This window comes from Macrotis lagotis, chromosome 3, assembly GCF_037893015.1.
Source record: "Macrotis lagotis isolate mMagLag1 chromosome 3, bilby.v1.9.chrom.fasta, whole genome shotgun sequence".
In the NCBI taxonomy this organism is placed as follows: domain Eukaryota; kingdom Metazoa; phylum Chordata; class Mammalia; order Peramelemorphia; family Peramelidae; genus Macrotis; species Macrotis lagotis.
In genome coordinates this window covers 141,454,900-141,479,534 of record NC_133660.1, presented here as the reverse complement: position 1 = coordinate 141,479,534, position 24,635 = coordinate 141,454,900, and the positions used below count along the sequence as shown (strand labels likewise).

Here is a 24,635-nt window from a genome sequence, read left to right as displayed (position 1 = left end):
AACACAATGATAAAAATATTGTTACCAATATGGTTAACTCTGGAATTTATACATTATTTCAGTAAAAATCTCCAAAAAATTACTACTTTGAATATTAACCCCTTATTTTATTTTATTTTGTAGACTTATAAATAAGCATTATTTGGAATGGATTAGGGGATGAAGGTGACTAGAAAGAGATGTCTGATGTTTAGTATTAAAATGACTTAGCAGATGTTACTTACAATGAAACATATGGACTCTCAATATCCTGAATGAGAAAACTGATGAAAAACTTCATTCTAATCCATCTTGGATTAAGGACTAGGGACCGACTGTTTTTATGGACTAGTCCAGAAATTTTCACAAAAGTGCACTGAAAACTCTATTGTCTTTTACAAGTTAGGACAGACTATCCAAAGGCCCAATTTTTTTTCTTGGTATTAGCATATTCCTAAATTCTAAAAATAGAAAGAAGTAGAATTATTGAGCCACTTGCCATTAACTGCCCAAATCCTCTTTTAACTTCCTGGTTGTCTTTAAAATGCAGATATGATAGCTCTGGAGTTAATTAAAGCAAGCCCTTATTAGGAGAAATTCTTGAGAAATCAAAGAAGTCACATATTTCTTTCTCTTTCCTACATCTATGACAGCATTAAGTGCAGTGAAGTCCAGTTAAGCTTGGGCTGGAACCAACTTTAAATGATCGTTGAATTTTCATTTATACCCTAGAAACAGGCAAATGCTGCAAACCAGGGTTTGATAGCCTGCTTTCTTGACTACCTAGACTAAAGAAAATGATGGAGGAAATATAAGCAGTTCTCATTTAACTTGAAAGACTATCATGTACACATATTTTCAGATAATTTTGATAAGAATTTATCAGACTACTTTGAATCCAGCAATGTATTAAGCAAGATGAGTTGAAGTGTAGCAAGGAATAAGAGTAAGGATCACAACTGAAGAACTTGCTTACAGAGCATCAAGGTAAAACAAACATGTTAATACAGGGAATAATATCAGAATAAGAGTTCCCAATATCACTCCAATCTCCTCAATAATAGAAATTCAAGTGAAGAAATTATCATTTCTTTGAGACTATAAGCTCAATGATGAAACAGAATTAACATAATTATCTTAATATAGGCAACAAAGTATAAAAGCTTGAGATGCCAGTATGGAAAGCCAGATCCCTGGCCCCTACACAAAAAACTTAGGACTGTGTACTCTGTTTCCCATTAGCAAAGCTCAATTTTCAAAATGATCAAAAAAGCAAAAACAGAGGTGATAAGCATAAAAGTCATTACTCTCATAGGGAAGATAAAGAATACCATCTCAGAAGAAGAAAGGACTGAAAAAATACCTACATATGGAGGAAAATATGATGTACTCGAATACAAAAGGATTTCATAGAGGATCTCAAAAAGAATTTTAAAGATTAAAGAGAAGAAGATATATAAAAATATAGAAAAAAATGAGAATCATGCAGGAAAATTATGAAAAAATTGACTGAAGATTATGACCTTTAAAAATAAAATTGGTCAGGGGTGGCTAGGTGGCACAGTGGATAGAGCACTGGTCTTGGTGTCAGGAGTACCTAAGTTCAAATCTGGTCTCAGACACTTAATTACCTAGCTGTGTGGCCTTGGGCAAACCACTTAAACCCATTGCCTTGCAAAAACTAAAAAATATAAAATTGGTCAAATAAAAAAAGAACAAAAATGCCTTTAAAAGAGAAATTGATCACCTGAAAAAGGAAAACAACTCCTTTAAAAATAAAAAAAAAGATTAATTGGAATAGAAAAAATAAATTCCTCTTAAAGTAAATTTGACCAACTGGAAAAGAAAACAAAAAATGCTTGTTGATAAAAATTCTAAAAATTATAATTGGGCAAGCCCAGACAATGCCTCACTCTACAGACTGGGATTCACAAAAATCCATCCTCAACTCAGGGGCATTTTCCAAGTCCAAGGGCAGGAAGATTGCATGTCCCTCTTTCTACAACACTTATGGCTCTCATGCTATCTGTCTTTTCCATGTTTAATGGTAACAGGCTACCCTATTCTGTCTGGAGCCACACTGACCTGTACTTCTGCCTCTTTTTGCCTCTACTCTGCCTGAGTAGTTGGAAACATTGAGAAAGAGGGATTTTGTTCTCCTGACAGCCAGCACTGAAAGTAAGAATTGAATAGAATCATATTCACTTTGAAAAACTATATTTTAAGAAGTACAATTGTATGACTGCCTTAGTGGTGCAGAAATAAGAGAATTAGTGACATTCATGGATGTGGGTGTGTAATTTTACCCAGGAGGAATGGACATGTTTGAACCCATCTCAGAAAAATGTACAAAGTAAGGTGTAGTACAACTATAGGGCTTTAATTTCTTTGGGATGAGCAGTTTCCAAAACAGATGTAATATATCAGTTGGAAAGAAAACATCTTGGATGCCTGAGGCATATATTCCAAAAAGCAACTATCCAGAGAGCAGAAAATTTACTGGAATTAAATATTTTTAATGTATTGAATGTGAAAAGGCCTTCAGAAGCAAGGACAGCTTGTGCCTCAGAACATTCATCCCAGAGAGATACCCTGTAAATGAAGTTTAAGTGGGAAGGTCTTCAGTTGAAGGTATAACTTGCTGTGTATCAGAAAATTCTTTCTGAAGAGAAACCTTATGAATGTAAAAAATGTGGGAAGAGATTCAGTGAGGATACAGCTTACTCAATTCTGAATAATTCATTCAACAGAGAAATTTATGCATTAAGGTCTTTAGAATGAGCACACAACTTTAGGTCTCTAAGAGAATTCAGCCTGGTGAAATTTCTCATGAATGTAAAGAATTTTGGCAGACCTTCCATTGAAATTCAAACCTTAAGAAATATCAAAAATTCATACTGGAGAAAAACCTTTTGTATGAAGTGAATTGGGAAGGCTTTTAGAAGAAAACACATCTTATTGGGCATCAGAGAATTCACTTTAAAAAAAAATTCTTTATGAATATAAGTACTATCAAATATGGATTAATTTCAAATAATCCATATTTTTGAATGTGAGGTTCAAGAAGAGTCCTTATGCCTGCGTAAAGATCTTATTCAAAATCAGAGCATTTTTAATGGAGAGAGAGATATTATGAATGCAAAGAATATTTGGAATCCCTTTAGTCAAAAGACACAGCTTCCTCAACTTCAAAGAATTTATTCTGGAGGGAAAGCTGTTGAGTTTGGTAATTCCTTTAGATAAAGGACACTACATTATGTCCATCAGGAAATTTTGAGTGTAAAGTATGTGAGCAAACCCTCTCCAGTTGACTAGATTGTGATTCTGAGTTACAAAATACAATTTAGAGTCTTTATTTATTTCCACAGAAGAAGAAGATACCCCTTATCTGGCAAAAGACTTATAAAGGTTCAAAGATTTACTGTTTCCATCCTATAGGACTTTAGGGAGGGAAAGTTTATGCTGGCTAAGTCTGAGATTGCTGAGTAGACAACTGCATTAGGAGAGCCCTAGTATTAAATCTGATCCCTGGGAGTATGGCATGCATGTCACTTACAGATGACCTTTTTTCCTTCAGTTGAGTCTGAGTCAAGTGTGTGATGAATAATTGCGGATGGTACTTTAGGAAGATATCATATTCTGAGCTTTGTCCCTGAAGTTGTTGATGATGCTTCTGCTCACATTACTTTATGTAACCCCTGTAAATGCTAAAAATTTGGAATCACCTTTATTATAATAAAGCATCACAAGGAGTATGATTTGTTCCTAATACTCTGAATTACAAAGGGAAGACATTCATTTAAATACAGGTAAAGTCAGGAGCAAGTTTATTTTCTTAATGACATATATCTTGTCTTCTAGTTGTCTTCTGATTTAAGCATATTGCCTTGTCATCTAATTAGCAACATACATGGAAAGGTACATAAGAATCCCTTATTTTTTAGGAATATAAACAGTGAGTTTTCAATGAAGAAATCAAAGTAGTCAATGGCAATTTTAAAGTTCTCAAAATCACTATTCTATTGAGTAATGCAAATGAAAATAACTGAAGTAACAACTCATTACTTCAGCTTGGTCAACATAAGAGAAAAGCAAAATGATACATTCTAGAGGTGATGTGGAAATAAAAGAGTCATGATTCAGAACTGGACTAAGCATTATGGATACCAGTTTGAAACTGTGCCCAAAAGGCTATAAAACTATATATACATGTCGACATAGCAATATCACTATGGCGTCTGTATCAAAGAAAAAGGAAAAGGCCCTATCTGTACAAAATTAATCACAGATCTTTTTTCAGTGGCAGTGATTTGGAAATTGAGGTTGCTTGAGCATTGCTGAACTACTAAGGAAAGGCTTATATGCAGTTGTGATGGAATGTTATTGTGCTATAAAATGGAGGTGGCATGGTTTCAGCAAAACCTGGGAAGATCTATATGAATAGATGCAGAGTGAAGTCAACAGATTCATTAAGTCTTTGTACACAGTAACAGTGATATTTATATGATGATCACATGATGATTGTGAATGACTTAGGTACTCTGATCAATAAATGTTCTAAAACAATTCCAGAGGACTCATGATTAAAAATACTTCCACATCCAAAGAGAGAACTGAAAAATTCTTAAAGTATATTTTTTTTCACTTTTTAATTTACTTAATTTTTTCAAAATGGCTAATAGAGAAATGATTTCACTTGTATAACTGATATATAATTTGACTGAGAGAGACTTTGGAAATTAATTTTAAAAATAATGTATTAAATATGTACTTTTTAAATTAAAAAATGAACAAGCTGAAAATAATGATTCTATTCAACAAGAAGATTCCATTAAAATATAGAAAAATAAAAGAAAATTAAAAAAATATTTTAGAGAAAATACCCAACCTGGAAAATAGATCCATGGGAGGTAATTTACAGTATCCATTGTATCATATGTTCATATGGTATAATCTCATGCTAAAAACCAAATGTGAACATAAACTTTGATCTTTAAATATCAGACTCAAGAATACCTCATGAAAAGGTAAAGGAAAAGAAAAACACATTAGACAATAGGACTAAACTGTTTATATTCATATTTTATATTCGTTCTTGAGAAGTATATTTCTTTTAGGATAGCTGAAATTACCATACTTAGAGGGTGGGAGGGGGATAAAATAATTATGATGTTATGATACTTATTACTCTTGAGAATTGTGATACTAATGGGACAACTGAAAGTTGTATGAACTCAAAGTGACAAATTAGTTTTCTGTAAGGATGGGTGAAAGAAGCATTCTTGAACTTAGAGTGATTATCAATTATAAATTGATTAATATGTGATGATACTTATAACTCTTGAGATTTGATTTATCTTTTATTATTTGGAGTTTTGAACACTGCTGCATATCTTGTATAATTTCTACCTAATCAAAATGTAATATCCTAGTGGTAATTTGCTCTATGTACTTCAACAGAGCCCCAGCCCTGGGAACCAGGTGCAGGTCTGGGAAGTAACTAGACTGCATGCTCAGCCCATGGAAGGTAAGGGGTTCAGAGATTTGAGGTCTCTCTTTATCCCTGAGGCAGGATTCTGTTGCTTTGCCCAAACTCAGATCCAGGTCACAGTCTGAGGTCCTAGTTTCAGGAAAAGAATCTTTACTGCCCTAGCAGAGTAAAGACTCTCCTCATGATTTCAGGACATCCAAGATTGCCTGGAGCTTGTGATTACTCATAGAGCAGAGCACAGGCCAGGAAAGCAATCATAGTCTCTCAGAAGATCTTGGATGAATTGAGGACCCTGGGGCTGTGTGTCTCTAAAATAGTTGCAAAACATTGAAAAGTATGGGAGAGTGTATCCTCTACTCTAGAAGTAGATTCCTATCTTAACAAAGAGTTAAAATAAAGTCATAGGTTTGGGAAATGAAAAGAAGGAAAAGTATCTGAACTTGGATAATCAGTTTAGTCCTATTTACAATTTACACTCAGAAGAAGATAACAAAGTCTAAGTTTCTGTATCCAAAGTTGCCAAATATATTATGTTTGTGTGTGTGTGTGTGTGTGTGTGTGTGTGTGTGTGTGTGTGTGTGTGTTTGTCTCAGGCTATGGAAGAACTCAAAAAAATTGAAAATCAAGTAGGGGAGGTAGAAGAAAAAATTGGAAAGAGAAATGAAAGTGTTGTTGGTAAATTATGAAAACCAAATACCTGAGAAAATAACATCTTAAAAACCAATTTGGGTCATATAGAAAAAGCAGTTAAAGAGATCAATGAGAAGAAGATTGCCTGAAAAAGTAATATAAAACCGTTTTGAAGAAAATAATTTCTTCAGATGTAGAATCAAGCTAAAGGAAATTGATGACTTTTGTGAGAAATCAAGAAAAAATTGAAAAAAATCCAAAAGAATGAAAAACTAGGAGAAAATATAAACTAACTAATTGGAAAACAGCTGACCTAGATAAAGAGTTACAGAAGAGATAATTTAAAAATTATTTAACTACCGGAAAATCACTCTTAAAAAAAAGCAAAATAAAAAGTCTAGACTTAATTTTTTCAATAGGTAATAGAGGAAAATTGCCCTGATATACTGGAAACAGATTATAAAATATAAATTAAAAGAATACACTGATCACCACATGAAATACTTCCCCTAATGAAAACTGCCAGGATATATTTTAGCCAAATTTCTAATAATGGAGAATATCACAAGCATTCAGAAAGAAACAATTAAAATATCATGGAGTTACAATGAGGATAACATAGGATTTAACAGCTTCTAAATTAAGATCTCATAGGTATTAGAATGTGATATTCTGGTAAGTAAAAGAACTTGTATTATAATTAATAATCACCTACCCAGCAAAACTTTCAGGGGAAAGGATGGACATTATTTTAGGTATTTTTTGCAAGGCATATGGGGTAAAGTGGCTTGCCCAAGGCCACACAGCTAGGTAATTATTAATTGTCTGAGACCGTATTTGAACCCAGTTACTCCTGACTCCAGGGCCGGTGCTTTATCCACTGCAGCACATAGGCTCCCCTGGAAAGGATGGACTTTCAATGATAAAGGGGACATTCAAACTTTCCTGATGAAATGACCAAAGCTGAACAGAAAGTTTAATCTTTAAGTACAGGACTCAGGGGAATCATAGAGTGGGCAGATGAGAAGGGCAAATGATGTGGGACTTAAAGATGCTGAATTGCTTTTATTCCTGCATGGGAAGATGATACTGATAACTCATTTGAAACTTTTTATTCATTAGGGCAGTTAGAAGGAGTAAATATATATGTATACAAAACACAGGATGGAGTTGAATTTGAAGGTATAATATATTAAAAAGATGAAGTTAATGAATGAGAAAGGAATGTACTTGGAAATAGGTAAAGGAGAGATACAATTGGGATAAATTACTTCTCATAAAAGGGACATGAAAACGTTTTTGAAAAGGAATGTAAAAGGGACAATAAGTATGCCTTTACTCTTATTAGAAGGGGCTCAGAAAGGAAGTAACTGACACATTCAATTGGACTTAGAAATCCATCTTTCTCTAGAGGAAAATCCAAGAAGGAGGGGATGCAAGAAAGGGGAGAAGGGGAAAAAAGTGAAGTGGAGCTGATAGAAGACAGGGAAAATCATGAGAGAGGGTTGACACATGCAATACAAATTTCATGAGGAACACAGTGAAAAGAAGGAGAGAATAGAATAAATGAAACTATAGAAAGAAAAGGGTATCAGATGAAGCAATAGCAACTGTGGGAAAAATATTGCAAAAATTTCTCTAATGAATTCATGATAAAGAATGCTATCCATCCCATTGAAAGAGGTGATAATGTCAGAATAATGACTGAAGAAAACTCTTTTTATCCCCATTTTGTTTTTCTTGAAGTTTCTCTTTCTTTGTGGTGGTGATTATGTTCACTTTTACAATATGACTTATGTATTAATGTATTTCATGCCTACACATTTTTAGCCTACACCAACTAACTTGCTTTCTCAATGGGATGAGTTGGGTGGGAGGAAGGAAGAAAATTTGTATTTCAAGCTTTTTGAAGTAAATGTTGAGATTTGCTTTTGCATGTAACTGGGGTAAAAATAATAAAAGAAAAAAGAATACAAACTCATTGAGAGTAGTGATCATTTTATTGTTTTGTCTCAAATCGCCCGTATATAGAAGCAGGCCTTAGCCCATAGCAGTCCCTGATGAGATGACTGATTGAATCCAATTCCAGTTTGTATATGTATGCCTGTAAGTGCTGAGGCTATGGATAATAAAATGTCAAATACTGGAGGAAAAAAGAATTGAGTAATTTACAAAAAACAATTACTGTAAAACTTGTTTCACAATTTGCTGCATTCCTTTTAATTTTGGTTTTATTTAAGCAAAACCTTTGCAATTTACTGAAACAAATTAGCCATTTTAAATTTGTAATGTTTTTATTGCTTCTTTGGTCATAAATGTCTACCTTTTTATAGATTGGATAGATTAACAAATTGTTTGGTCTCGTAATTGTGTTGATATCCTCTTTTATGGCTAAATCCTGTGTGCATTTTGATTTTATCATCATATTGAGTGTTAGATGCTAATTTTGCACATTTTCTATCATATCATCTTCCACTTTTTCCAGCACCTTTTTTATCAGAATTTGTTCTTATCCCACAAACTGGAATCTTTGGGTTTATCAAAGACTGCATTATACTATTCATTTACTATTGTCTTTCTGTTGATGTTCTACTCAATTTTATAACCAGTACCAAATTTTATTTCATTTTGTAGGCTACATTTATTTTATTATTTTTAAAGGATATTTAATTTTTTAATTTTGCAATTTTTCCCCAATCTCTCTTCACCCCCCACTCCCAACAGAAGGGAGTGTGATGGTCTTAACATTGTTTCCAAGTTATACATTGATCAAAATTGAATGTGTTGAGGAAGAAATCATATCCTTAAGGAAAAAATAAAATATAAGAGATAGCAAAATTGCATAATAAGATAACTATTTATGAAACATAATAATCTTTGGGTTTTGTTTAAACTCCAAAATTCTTTCTTTGGCTACACATGGCATCCTCCATCACAGATGATCCCTGATGGTTGCACAGAAGAAATGAACTAATCAATTAAGATTATTCATCAACTCCATGTTGTTATTATGGTGTACAATGTTCTTCTGGTTCTGCCCATCTCAATTAGTATCAGTTCATGCAAATACTTTAAGGTTTTCCTGTCCAATTCCTCCAGGTTTCTCATAGAACAATAGTTCCATAATGTACATATACCACAATTTGTCCAGCCATTCCTCAACTGATGGACATTCCATCAATTTCCATTTCATTGCCACCACAAACAGAGCTGTTATGAATATTTTTGTACATGTGATGTTTTTACCTTTTTGTTCATTATTTCTTTCAGAGTATAGACACTGTAGTGTTATTGTTGGATCAAAGGATATGCACATTTTTATTGCACTTTGGGTATAATTCCAAATTGATCTCCAGAAAGGTTGGATGAGTTCAATGCTCCACCAATACAGTATCAGTGTCCCAGACTGGGAAATCCCTTCCAACACTGATCATTGTTCTTTCTGTTCATATTGGTCAATCTGAAAGGTGTGAGTTGGTACCTCAGAGATGTTTTCATATGAATTTCCCTAATCAGTAAAAATTAGAAAAAATTTTCATATGACTATGGATCACATTGATTTCCTCATCTGTAAATTGCCTCTGCATATATATGACTATTTGTCAATTGGGCAATGGATTGGTTTTTTACATAAATTTGATTTAACTCTATGTATTTTAGAAACTAGTCCTTTGTCAGGAATACTAGTTGTAAAAAAGTGCTTCTCAATTTATTATATTTCTTTTGCTCTTGGTTACAGTGGTATTGTTTGTGCAAAAGTTTTTAAATTTAATGTAATCAAAATTATCTAGTTTGATTTTAATGATGTCCTCTGTCTATTCATTGGTCATAAACTGCTTCCCTCTTCATAGATCTGACAAGTAATTATTCCTTGATCTCCTAGTTTGCTTGTAATGTTGTCTTTTAAGTCTAAATCCTGTACCCAATTTGATCTTATCTTGGTGTAGGGTGTGAGGTATTGGTCTAATCAGTGTTTCTCCCATACTAATTTCCAATTTTCCCATTTTTATGGGACAGAATTTTTATCCCAGATGCTAGGCTCTTTGGGTTTATCAAACAGAAGATTACTATAAGCATTTCTTACTGTCTCTTTTGCACCTATCCTATTCCAGTGATCTACCACTCTATTTCCTATCCAGTACCAGACAGTTTTAATGACTGATGCTTTATAATATCATGTTAGATCTTCTAGGGTGAAGACATCTTTTTTGCACTTTATTTTTTCATTAAATCTCTGGAAATTCTTGACTTTTTGTTTCTCTATAGGAATTTACTTACAATTTCTTATAGTTCATTAAAATGTTGTTTTTTGGAATTTTGATTGGTAGGGTACTAAATACATAGTATAATTTAGGTAGAATTGTCACTTTTATTATATTAATTTAGCCTATCCATGGGCAGTTGTTATTGGCCTAGTTATTTAAATCTTACTTTATTTGTATGAGAAGTGTTTTGTAGTTGTTTTTGTAGAGTTTCTGAGTCTGCCTTGGCAAATAGACTCCTAAGTATTTTATATTGTCTGAAGTTACTTGTAATGGAATTTATCCTTCTAACTCTTGGTGCTGTGTCTTGATAGTAATAAATAGAAATGCTGAGGATTTTTGAGGGTTTATTTTATATCTTGTTACTTTGCTAAAGTTGCTAATTGTTTCCAGTAGTTTTTTGGATGATTTCTTAGGTTTCTCTAGGTATACCATCATGACATCTGTAAAGAGTGAGAGTTTTGTTTCTTCCTTCCCAGTCCTAATTATTCCAATTTCATTTTCATATTGGTGAAATTAACATTTCTAAAACAATAGTGAAGAGCAGTGGTGATAAAAGGCATCTTTGTTTCAACCCTGATGTTATTGGGAAGGCCTGTAACTTATCTCGATTGCATATAAAACTTGTTGATAGTTTCAGATAGATACTGCTAAATATTCTAAGTAAAATTCAATATACTGCTACACTCTGTAGTGTTTATTATGAGCAATGGGTGCTGTAGTTTGTCAAAAGCATTTTCATCATCGATTTACATAATCATATGATTTCTGATAGGTTTGTTATTGATATAGTTAATTTTACTAAGAGCTTTCATATAATTGAACCAACCCTGCATTCCTATGTTAAATCTTGTTAAATCTATGTTAAATCAATAGTATATTTTCCCAGTGATAACTTGCTATCATCACTTTGCTAAGATGTTATTTTAGATTCTTTATGTCTATATTCATTCTTTCTCTGTTTTGACTCTTCCTGGTATAGGTATCAGCACCATATGGGGGTCATAGAAAGAGTTAGGCAGAGTTCTGTCTTCACCTCTTTTTCCAAAAAGATTATATAGAAGTGGAACCAGTTGTTCCTTAATAGTAATAGAATTAATTTGTGAATCCATTGGGCCCTGAAGATTTTTTTAGGGAATTCAATAATGGATTGTTGGATTTCTTTTTCAGAGATAGGTTTATTCAGGTATTTAACTTCCTCTTCATTTAACCTGAGTAACTTATATTTTTTTAAGTATTCATCCAGCCCACTTAGATCGTCAAATTTATAGGCATATCATTTGATAAAGTAATTCTGAATTATTAGTTAATTTCCTCCTCATTGGTGGTGAATTCAGCTTTTTCATTTATAATACCAGCAATTTCTTTTTCTTCTTTCTTTTTTTAATCAGATTAACCAGAGGTTTATAGATTTTATAGTTTTTATTAAAAAATTCCTTAGTTTTATTAGTAAAATAGTTGTCTTGCTTTTGATTTTATTGATTTCTCCTATAATTTTTAGAATTTTTAATTTTATATTTAATTGGGTGTTTGTAATTAGTTCTTTCTCTAATTTTTTAGTTATAAGTTTGGTTCATTGATTTCCTCTTGCTCTACTTTGTTTATGTAAACATTTAAAGATATAATAATCTTTGTATAACTTCCTTGGCTGTATCCCATCAGTTTTGCTATATTGTCTCATTACTGTCATTGTCTAGGATGAAATCATTAATTGTTTCTATAATTTGTTCCTTGAGCCACTCATTTTTTAAAATGCAGTTACCTAGTTTCCAATTAGTTTGAGGTATATCTCTCCATGGCCCATTGCTGCATATAATTTTTAACATATTATAATCTGAGAAGCATGTATTCACTATTTCTGTATTTCTACATTTGATTGTAATGTTTTTATGCCCTTGTACATGGAAAATTTTTTTTGAAAGTGCTATGTACTTCAGGAAAAAAAATATTTTCCTTCTATCCCCATTTAATTTTCTCCAAAAGTCTTATCATGTCTAAATTTTCTAACATTCTATTTACCTCAACTTCCTTATTGTTTATTTTATGGTTAGATTTATCTAAGTCTGATAGCAGTAGGTTGAGGTCTCCCGTGAGTAAAGTTTTATTGACTATGTGTTCCTGTAACTCCTTCAACTTCTCCTCTAAGAATTTAGATGCTATCCCATTGGGTGCATATATATTAAGTACTGAAATTACTTTACTGTCTATAGTAACTTTTAGGAGGATATAGTTTCCTTCCATATCTATTTTAACACAATCTATTTTTGCAGTTGTTTTGTCTGAGATAAGGTTTGCTACCCCTGCTTTTTTTTTCACTTCAGCTGAAACAAAATATATTTTGCTCCAATCTTTTAGCTTTACTCAATCTCAATATGTATCTCTCTGCTTGCTCCAAATGAGTTTCTTGTAAGCAGCATATTGTAGGATTCAGGTTTTTAATTCACTTTGCTATTTGTTTATGTTTTATGGGAGAGTTCATCCTATTAACTTTCAAAGTTATATTTGCAAATTCTTTATAGCCTTCCATGTTATCTTCCCTCTGTTTGCATTTCCATCCTTTTTCATTTTATCCATATTCCTCAGCATTTTGCTTCTGAATACCACCACCTTCAGTATGTTTTCCTCCTTATATCCAATATCCTCTTCTTTCTTTCCCATTTCCCTTTGCCATTCTTTCTTCTCTTACTTTTGCTATTCCCTCTTTTCTTCCACTTTCTATTTTTAACAGTTGAAAGGTAAGATAAGTTTCTAACCTAAATGAATGTTAACTTTAAGCCAAATCTGATGACAATAAGATTTAGGTGGTTCTTAACTCCTCCCTTCTTCCCCTCTATTGTAATAGGTCCTTTATAGCTCTTTATGTAATTTCATTTACCACATTCAAACTCTTCCATCCTCTCATTCCTTTTATGCCTCCCATTTAAGGATATATTATTTTAAAATTATTCTATCAGTCATGTATATGTTATGAAAGCCCATTACTTCTGGGTATATTCTCTTTAATGGAGTTACAATTCTCAGGAGTTATGAGAATCTTTCTTCCAGGTGGGGTTATAGCCATTTTCATTTTATTGGATAGCAGTATTTTTTCTTTACCCTTATTTTACCTCTTCATGTGTCTCTTGAGTCTCCTGTTTGAAGTTCAAATGTTCTATTTAGTTGGAAGTTGGAAGTTTCCTATTTTGTTAAATATCCATCTTTTCTCCTGTAACAGAAGGCTCAGGTTTGCTTGATAGTGAATTCTTCATTATATTCCAAGTTCTTTTGCTCTTCAGAATATCTGATTCCAGGCCGTTTGATCTCTTAATGTTAATGCAAACAGGTCCTGTGTCATCCTCATGTGGCTCCTTGGTGTGTAAATTTTCTTCTTTTGGCTACGTGCAGGATTTTCTCTCTCTTTTCTGGTAGTTAGGGAATTTGGTTAAAAAATTACATGGAGTTTTCATTTTGGAATCTCTTTCTGAGTGTATAGTTACATTCTATTTTAAAAATTTTATTTCTTTAAGGAAATGGGGTTAAGTGACCTGCCAAAGGTCGCACAGGTAGACAATTATTAAGTGTCTGAGGCTGACATTGACCTCAGGTACTCCTGACTCCAGGGCCAGTACTCTATCCACTGCACCACTTAGCTGCTGTTTCCATTGATATTAGGGAAATTTTCCATCACTATATTCTGTAACATTAAATCGGGGCTTTTTTTCCTCTTCTATATTTTCAGGAAGTCCAAGGATTCTTAGGTTGTCTCTTCTGGGTCTATTGTCAAGGTCAGCGATTTTGCAAATTGAGGTATTTTTCATTTAATTCTATTTATTTTTTTGATTTTTATTTTCATTTAACTGATTCTTGATGCCTCAAAAAGTCATTAGTTTCCACAGATTCTAATCTTTTTTTATAGAGAAGAATGTTCTTCATTTACCTTTTCCAACTCCTCTTCCAATTGGTCACTTCTATTTTTGAAGGAGTTTCCATCTGCTCAGTTAAGGTTTTGAGAGAATTGTTTTCTTTTTGTATTTGTCTGATTTTATTTTCCAATTATCTCTTTTCTTATTGCAAGGTGCTAGTTTTCTCTTAAGTTTCTTTTCTCAATTTTTTAAAATTTATTTTTAAACTCCTTCCTGATTTCTTCTTGGACATCTTCCCAGGTCTGGAGACCAATTCATATTCTTCTCAGAAATTCTACATCTCTCTGAGTTTGTATCTTTCCTTCAAGGTAGTTTTCTATGGATTCTTCTTTCTGTTGAGCTTTTTTCATTTTCCTAAGTTTGTGTTTTGGGGAGAGGGAGCTGGTTCACACATCTTTATTTTTGAAAATCCTAGTGACATTGCTCACTGGGTTTAGAAACTTTCAAGTGGGCCTGACAGTAGGGGACACTGGTTACTTTCTCTGGAGTGTCTGTGACCTTGATTTGAGGTCTACTCCCTCAGTTTTCAAAGTCATTTTTGAACTTTTCTACAGTCTAAGACCAATTTGTATTTTTCTTGCAAATTCTGGATGGAGAAATTTTGTCTTTGTCTTCTTCTGAGTGTGTGTTATGACCTTAATTTATAGGCATAATAACTGTGTATGATCAGATAATTTTTCCTTCTAATAATTTCTCATTTTTCTAGCCTGTGAGTTAATTTTAGCTTTTTGTTAAGATAATGCTTTACTCCAGCGATTAAGGGCCATTTTCCCCAAGCTTTTAGGTTTTTTTATAGTTTTTTTTCAGACATGGACATGCAAGTTTTCAATTTTTAAAAGACATATTTTCTAACAAGAGGTTTTCCTTATTCTCTGCACCTGAATTCTGTTCTGTGGGTAACCACAAGCACTTTTTTCCTGCCCTGTAATTCTAATGGTACCTTGCTTTGCTGAGGCCACCGAATTCTGTTTCGTTACTGCTCCTTTTCTTCCCATGTTTACATGGGACTCTGACCTAGATTGGTATAGGGTCATAGCAAGTGAGCCTCAGCATTAGTAAAGAAACCCCTATTATGTCCTTGGAAATTCTTTAGCTTCTGTAGACCTAGAATTCTGGAAGAAGTTCTGATTCAATGACTTTCTAATACTGCTCCTGGTGCAGTAGGATCAGATCTACACTACTGAGACCTGCAGTGGACTATGCTTCATGTACACCCCAGTGTGACACATATTTCCTGCTGATACTCCAAGTTTCCTTGGCAGTTTCTGAACTGAGAGATCTGGAAACTACCACTCTTGCCACTGATCTAGACACCCCATTTCCTGTTTATAGCTGTTGGGAATTTTTCATTAGCAAAGTCCATGCTAAACTATACTGCTCTCTCACCTTGATGCAATAAATCCTTCTCACTTATCTTCCAGCTTGTCTTGGACGGGAAAATTTTTTCAGTGCTTTGATTTATTTTTTGTTTCTGCCACTCTAGAATGTTTTTATAGCCTAATATAAAGTTATTTGGAGTAGACTTGGGGATAACTCAGGAATTTCCCTGACATTACTTTGCCATTTGGTTACAATAATAATTACTTTACAAGAAACATACTTGAAAACATACATATACACAAAGTTTTAAAAGGGTATAGATAGATAGATAGATAGATAGATAGATAAATAGATATAGATATATATATAGATATATCAGAATTTATTATAATTTAGTTGAATTAAAAAGTCAATTAGAATGTCAGAACAACATAAATTATAATAACCTAATTAAAAGAAATAATATTGACCATTTTATGCTAAATGTAGCCTATGAATTAAAATATTATAAATATGACATATTTGTATGCAAAATGACAAAGCATCCAAATTCTTGAAGTAAAGTGAAAAGATACTAGAAGAAATAAATGGTAGAACTATCCTGGTGGGGATTCCTCAATTTTCTCTCCTCAACTTGATATATCAGAGTTAAATAACAAAATAAAATTTATAAGAAAGAAGTAAAGAAGAGTAGCATTTAGAAGAATGTTTTAAATATCTCTGATGAGCAACCCTGAATGAAAGAAGGTTCAGTTTATTGAAGTCATAGTTTTATATATATACTTTTTTTCTGGAGTGGAACTGAAAGGGAGCACTGTAGAGCTTGTATTTTAATCCCCGCCTCTGCACGGGGAGGTCAATTTCACTGATTGAGAATAAAAGACAGTTAAACCCTCGTTATGCCATTCATACAAGTCTCTATTTAAGAGACAAGTGATTATGCTACCTTTGCACAGTCAGGATAACGTGGCCGTTAAAGTATTACTCACTGGGCAGGCATTGCCTCTAATACTTATTATGTTAGAGGTGATGTTTTTGGTAAACAGGCAGGGTTTTAGTTTGCCGAGTTCCTTTTATTCCTTTTAATCTTTCCTTATATGCACTCTTGTGTTGGATTAACAATAATATTTAGTGATAGCTAGTAGTATGATTGTGTCAATAAATTTGTTAATTATTAGTGGATCTTCCGTTTCTAATTTAAGCTAGTGCAAGGAGAATTATTTCATGTTACTAATATTAGCATTATGTCTTCTATACATAAATAGAATCATCCAATATAAAATTAGGGATTTTGGTTTTTTTATGGTATTAAATTAATTTAATATTTGAGCTTTAACGCTTTCTTAATTGGTGGCTGCTTTTAAGCCAACTATGTATTTATTTTTATCATTATCCTCTAAGTAAGTTTGTTTACATTATCAAAAGAGTTGTCCCCCTTTTGATTAGCTTTTAAATCTAAGTTTGGTTTATTAATACGTTAATTAAATTTAAAGTTGAACTTAAATTCATATTTTGGATAACCAGCTATCTTTAAGTTCGGTTGGCTTTTCACCTCTACTATAAAATCTTCTCACTATTTTGCTACATAGACGAGTTGGCTCTATTATGCTGTTTTATAGTAGCTCACTTAATTTCGGGAAGGTGGGCTTAATTCTTTTTGTCCAATATTTACTAGCTAAATCATTATGCAAAAGGTACAAGATTAAATCTTTGCTTATTTGTGCTTTAAATTATTTCTTTCAGTTTTCCCTTACAGTACTATCGTTATTGCTCCTATATTAATTTTTCTATCACCTATACTAAATTGATGAGTAATGATTTGTTATTAATTATTAATATTTTTAATTTAGTTGATATGGGCTTGGATTGGCTCAAAATGGTCAGTGTTAGCTGAAATCTTTTAGGTGTAAGCTAAATGCTTTTGGTTAAGCTACATTTTGATAATCCAAGTGCACTTTCCAGTACACTTACCATGTTACGACTTTTCTCCTCTTTGTCATATTGTTGTTATTTAATTATAATATTATGATGGTTGAGGAGGGTGACGGGCGGTGTGTGCGCGCCCTATTGCCTATTTCAATTAAGCACTCTATTCTTAATTTACTACTAAATCCTCCTTCAGGCATCTTTATTTCATCAGATGATTCGTTTATTCTCTAAGTTAGAGAATGTAGCCCATTACTTCCCCCTTCATTTGCTACACCTTGACCTAACATTTTTATGGTTAATAACTTTGCTTACTTTTTATCCCTGTTGGGGTAGGCTGACAATGGCAGTATATAGACTGAATTGGCAAAAAGGGGTTAGGTGTATCGGGGTTTATCGATTATAGAACAGGCTCCTCTAGATGGGTTTAGGGCACCACCAAGTCCTTTGAGTTTTAAGCATTGGCTAGTAGTTCTCTGGCGAGTTATTTTGTTTATTTAATTAACTTAGGTTTATGGCTAAGCATAGTGGGGTATCTAATCCCAGTTTGTGTCTTAGCTTTCATGTGTTCAACATTATTAAAGTCACTTTAGTGGTTTATTTTAGTACTAACTATAATGTATTACAGTTGGTTAGATATTAACTTTATTGTATAAAATTGTCTAAACACGCTTTACGCCGTAAATCTATTAATTTTGGTTAATTGTATGACTGCGGTGGCTGGCACGAAATTTACCAACCCTAAGTTAATTATGACTTAGTCAAACTTTCGTTCATGGCTTAATGTTAGTCACTGCTGTTTCCCGTGGGGGTGTGGTAAAGCAAGGTGTAATGGGCTACTTAAAGTGTGCCTGATACCAGCTCCTTTTAACTTAAACTGAGTTAGTTTTGAGGGCATTCTCATAGGTGGGTGTAAACTTGCATGTGTAGGTCTAATTAAAATTAATAGAAAGGTTAGGACCAAACCTTTGTGTTTATGGGATTAATTATAATCCATCCAAGCATTTTCAGTGCTTTGCTTTGTTTAAGCTACATCAACTATATAATTTTATGAAGGCAAATTATGGCAAATATTAATTAATATATTATGTCAGTATTAAATTAATTTATTTTTTTTAAATTCTAAAATTCAAAAATTCAAAAATTCAATTAATATAATATAATATAATATAATATAATATAATATAATACACTAATATACTAATATACTAATGTACTAATATACTAATATACTAATATACTAATATACTAATATACTAATAAAGTTTTTCTCTAGTTCCTTTGGGCTGTAATAGGCTCTGCTAAGTTAAATTGTCCGGTTTTGGGGTTTGACGGAATTAATTTTATTTAGTAAGGGGGTAGGGGGTTTAATGAATATAAACCATTAGTTTAATATTTGTCAAATTATTATAAATTATTATAAATTATTATAAATTCCGCGTGTAAGCGTGTGTTTCTGCACGGGGGTGGAATAATAAATATAAATATATATATAAATAAATAAATATTATGTCTTACAATCATTGATTTATTTTCCTTTAGAAATAATCAAATAAATATATCTTTTATATATCTAATAGTTAATTGTACTTAACCTTAATTATAGTTCATAGAAGTCTTATAAGGATTCATTAAATGAGGTATACATTAAATGCTCGCTAACATTAAACGCGTCAGTCAACAATTTCATTGGTGAATTTCCAGGCTCCCGCCCAGTTGATAAACCACCCCCAAATAAAATCCCCTAAATGCCCGCAGTGACCATTAAAATGCCGCTATTATGAGGTGATTAGCACCGATACCATCACATATGTCTCTACGAAAAGGAGTTCTAGCTGATTTAGGAATGAATGGGCCTGAAGTAGCAACCAATAGCCAGAAAAGTCATAGTTAGGTTCGACCACAATTCATGGGCTTGCTCTGAAGGATGTTGTATCTTACGATGGCGGGATGGTGATCTCTCGTGAGATGGTTATTAAGGTATTCTTAAAGGTTATGATATGCTAGTGGATAAAGGTATATGATCTATCTTTCATTGAATGTATGTTAGTTGTACTCCAACGACCAAATGTACTATGTAATATTAAGGGTTTAATGTATTATGTAATATTATACATTTTATGTTATATGTACTGTTTTAGTTAAATAGTAATTAGAGATATGAATGTTATTTGATAAATTGATAGTAATTTTTAATTTTATGTATTTAGTAATATATGCTATTAATATACATGTTTATATGCTAGTGTAAAGTAAATTAATGTACTATGTACATTTAAATTTATTTTATAGAATTTATGGACTAATAACTAATTTATGTATGTATATTATATAAATTTATAATGTACTATATTAATATTTATGTGTATAATACATAATATATTATGTATAATATAACATAATATGTAAATAAATACATAATAAATGTAATATTATACATAATAATGTATGTTTTTTAAAAAGTTAAAATTTTTTAATTATTTTAATACTGACATAGTATATAAATTGATAATAATTATCCGGAAGTAGTTTAATTAGAATATCAGCTTTGGGTATTGATGGTAGGGCATTAGGCCTTCTTCTTGAATGTCTGAGGAAGGATTTTTCCTTCGTTGCTGGCTTACAAGGCCAGTATTTTAATTAAATTACTTAGATCCTTCATTTAGGTTTTAGTATGTAGTTTTCAAACAGTCCTGCTATTGGTATAAAGGCAATAATAATTAGGAAATATGTGATTGAGGCAATTTGGCCAAATCAGCAATCAATGCTTAACAATGCCTAAATGCCAAAAAAAAAACTGTAAATGAGAGGCTCATGACAACAGTTGCATGAAAATACCATGCCATCATCATATGCTCTCCCTATGATGAACCATGATGAAGTGAAAGAGAAATTCCATGAAGCCCTAGAAACTCTTATCATCATTGAACCACAAGAGGACAAACTTCTAATTGTGGATGACTTTACTGCTGGAGTAGGCTGAGTAAATCTGACATGACAGAGAGTCCTAGAGAGGAACAGAGATGAGAAAATAAGCAGCAATCTTCACCTACTCCTCAAGATTTACACATTTCATGACCTTCTCATCACAAGCACTATCTTCACTTTACCTAAGCAAATTAAAATGTCCTGAATTCATCCACACACAAACTTTGGCATCTAATAGACTTTAATTATAAGGAAATGAAACAGACAAGATGTGAGAGTGATAAAGGAAATATGTAGTGATCACAGACTCATCCTCTCCAAGATAAATATTTACATTCTACCAAGGCAGTAGTCCCAAGGCAAAGTTACTACAAGAAGAAATAATGATACAACACAAGTATTTCTCTAAGAAGAAATGGTTTATTTTTAATTTGGAGAGAAAGTTGAGTCACACACAACATGGGCAACATTGGAGCAGCAATGAAATGAGCAATTTACTGAGTTTGGTGTACAATCCTGCATTTTCTACTTTGGGTCAGAACACTCACAAGCAATAAGACTGGTTCGATGAAAATAAGGGGAAAATACAGAAGCTGAAAAATGAAAATTGAGAACTCCACAGGTTGCACCAGCAAGAAAGTTAATCCATTTCAAAGAAGACAGCATTTCATTACATCAAAATTAAAGTATAACTGTAGCTTAGAGAGACTTAGGATTCTTGCTTCAGTAAGAAGGCAGTTAAAATTAAGTTTTATGCAGATAGAAAGAATGCAAAGTTCTTTTATAATACCCTGAAGGCTATTTATAGATCAAAGACCTATGGTGCACCTCAACTACTCAGATCTAATGGAGTCACATTGGATAGCAAAAGGGAATAGTTCCTAGTTAGATGACCTGAATACTTACATAGTGTTCTAAACAAAGTATCATCAATCAGTGCTGAATCCCTTGATCATTTATTTAACTCAAGCTGAAGTCATTGACCTTAGCTGTAATTCCAAGTGAAGAAGAGGTTTTGAATGCCATTAGTTCCTTTTCATGAGGCAAAGCACCTAGTGCTGATATTATTCTGTTTCAGATTTACAAGATGGAGGCATGTAATTCACATACAAAATCTGACTGAAATTTTTCAAGTCATGCAGCATGAAGAGATTATTCCCCAGGAATTCAAGAATGCCTACATTGTTTATCTTTATAATCATAAAAGAATTGATTGTCATATGACAATCATGAGGATGTTTCTCTTTTAGTCATGGCTGGTAAGACTCTTGCCAGAGTATTTCTCTTTAGGCTGATACTTCTTCTGGAAGATGGTTATCTCCCTGAGAGCCAGTGTGACTTCAGATAGGATCATAGAAAAGGCAATATGATTTTTTCTGCCCAATAATTCTCAAAAAATGCCAAGAACAGAACAAGCCTCTGTAAAAAAAAAACAAACAAAACAAAAAAAAAACCTCTGTGGAACTCACCAAGGCCTTTGAAGTTTTATGAAAAATTATGTAAAATTTTAGTTACCCAAAATTTTAGTACCCATTAGTACTTTACATCAATTTCATGATGGCATGCTTGCCCAGGTTCTGGATCCTGGATGTTATTCTCAAGATTTTCTGTTCACCAGTAGAGTGAAACAGGGCTGTGTCCTAGGTTTCATGATTTTTAGCATGATGTTTTCAAGTATGATATCAACCACCTTCACTGAGGATGAATACTCCATCCTCCATCTCTTTTGCTACTATAATGTCCTTAAATTCTCCAGTTTGAAAAGACTGCAATGCCAACATCAAAATAGGGAAGGTTGGTTCATGATTTTCTGTTCACAGATTAATGTGTAGTCAAAGTAGCTTTCAAAACTGAGATGCAATGAAATAGAGATTGATTCTCTGCTGCTTAGGTTAACTTTGTTCTCACAATCAACAAGAAAATAATATGCTCCATCAGTCAATACCTCAGCATCAATATGTGGAACTATTGATTGCAGCAAATGGAGAAGTTTTGAATACAGTAAATATGTTCACTCAACTTGGCAGGGACATTCACTTTGAAAATGAAGTAGTCACATGTATTTCCAGAGCTAGCTCAGTTTATGGAAGACTACAATAGAAAGTGTGGGAGAAAAGAAGCAATGGATTGACTACTAGACTGAAGGTATACAGAATCATTGTGTTGATTTCTTTTCTGTAAAACTGTGAAACCTGAACAGTCTACCAGCACTATGCCAGGAAAATGAATTACATCCAATTAAATTGTCTTAGGAAAATACTGAGGATCACTTGGGCAGAAAAATTACCAGACACTGAGGTCCTTTCTAGAACTATGGTACAAAATTTACTACAGAGAGGATAACTCTGATGGACTGGCCTTGTTTTTTAATGCCAGCCAAATGTTAGCCAAAAAAAAAAAGAACAAAACTATTTTTATAAAGAACTCACATAGGACAAGTTTTCACGGAAGGATCAGAGGAAATGAGAAAGGTATACCATCAAGGTTTCTCTTAAGAACTGTGGAACTGATTGTTCTTAAGAGCACAAGAAATCATGGTGTGCCTCATCAGAGAGGTTGCTGTACTCTATGAGCAAGGTGGAATTGATGCAGCTGAAAGGAAACATCAAGTTTAGTATTAAGTAACTAAGTTTAGAGTAACCACATTAGCTGTTCACATGGATTAATTGTGCCTGACCTGTAACTGATAATTGAGAGATCATATTGATCTGATCACCCACGGTTAGATGCACAGTAACTATTCTCTGCTATTTTCTTCTTATTTGTTATCAAAGATAGCAATCAAACTACCAACCTCTGGATAAAATTAAATGAGAATAGAAAAGATGATTTTGTTTCCCACCACTCAGGTATTGGTTACTTCTTTACCAGTATTGACTATGTATTGGTGCATGAAACTCTAAGACAAATGCAGGAAAACAGAAATATTTCAGATCATATGAACACAAAAATTAAAAAAAAATTATAAAGTAATTAAGCAAAAGCTAATGTATGGTTGAATCAATTAGGAAATCATATAAATAAGAAATAATTTCATTAAAGAGATGATAACAATGAAACAACATTTCAAAACTTGTGGGATATAAGCAAAGTATTATTAAGGATATACTATTTCTCTCTAAACACATGCATCAATGAGAAAAGTAAAAAGTAGATAAATTGATTTCATAGTAAATTTAAAAAAAGATAAGAAAATAAATAAAAATCCTTAAGTAAATACCAAAATGAAAATCAAGAAAACCAATGTTGAATTAAAAGTGAAAATTTGAAATTTTGAAATAATAAAGAAAAAATATCTGCTTTTATTTGTAAAGCAAGGAAATAGATAACACATGCATTACTTTCATTTAAAAGATTGAAAAAAATTACCAGTTAAAAAATTGAAAAGCATGAATATATGAATAATGAAGATGAAAATAAAGTAATTCTTATGTGCTATTTTGCACAATTATATGCCAATAAAAGTGATTAAGTAACAAAAATGTATAAATGCAAAGAAAAACTGCCCAAATTAACATAAAATATCACAGTAATTTTTTTTAAATTTAAGTCAGTGGGATTAAGTAACTTTCACATTGTCACACATTTAGGCAATTGTTAGGTGTCTGAGGTTGGATTTGAACTCATGTCCTCCTGACTCCAGAGTCACTGTTATATCCTCTGCACCACCTAACTGTCCCAAGGACATAGTAATCTTAAACAGCCTTATCTTAGAAAAATGTAATAATTTAGGATGCCTCCATTGTTTATCTTTATAAAAAACTTGTGGGATATAACAAAAGTTTAAAAAATATAAATATCCTAAGGAAAAAAATCTTCAACAAAAATTTTTCAAGTAAATTCTAGGAAACATTTGAATAGCAATTCAGATTCTATGTAAATTATTTGAAAAGATAGTAAAGATGAGTTCTAACAAATTTCCTTTATGATTTCAATACATATACAAAGGAGAGCAAAACTAGAGAAAGAAAGATACAAACTAATTTTCCTTAAGAATACTGATGCAAAACTTAAAATATTAGCAAGGGAATTTTGGCAAAATATCATCAAGATCATGTGTTATGACTAGATGGAATAGCAATAGCACATGATCTTGATGATATTTTGCCAAATATGGGGCTAGTAATACTCTAACCATTAATAATCATCTCAAAAACAAAAAGTAGCAAAATAATATGAATCATATCCATTCATCTG

General features: G+C 32.4%; 1 non-coding gene across 1 annotated transcript; it reads right to left on the bottom strand.

The window, feature by feature from the left end:
- Window positions 1-17,522: 17,522 nt before the first annotated feature.
- On the bottom strand, window positions 17,523-18,481 carry LOC141519810 (18S ribosomal RNA). Its single transcript, XR_012477445.1, has one exon. It is a non-coding gene; the product is annotated as an 18S ribosomal RNA (ribosomal RNA).
- Window positions 18,482-24,635: the final 6,154 nt, after the last annotated feature.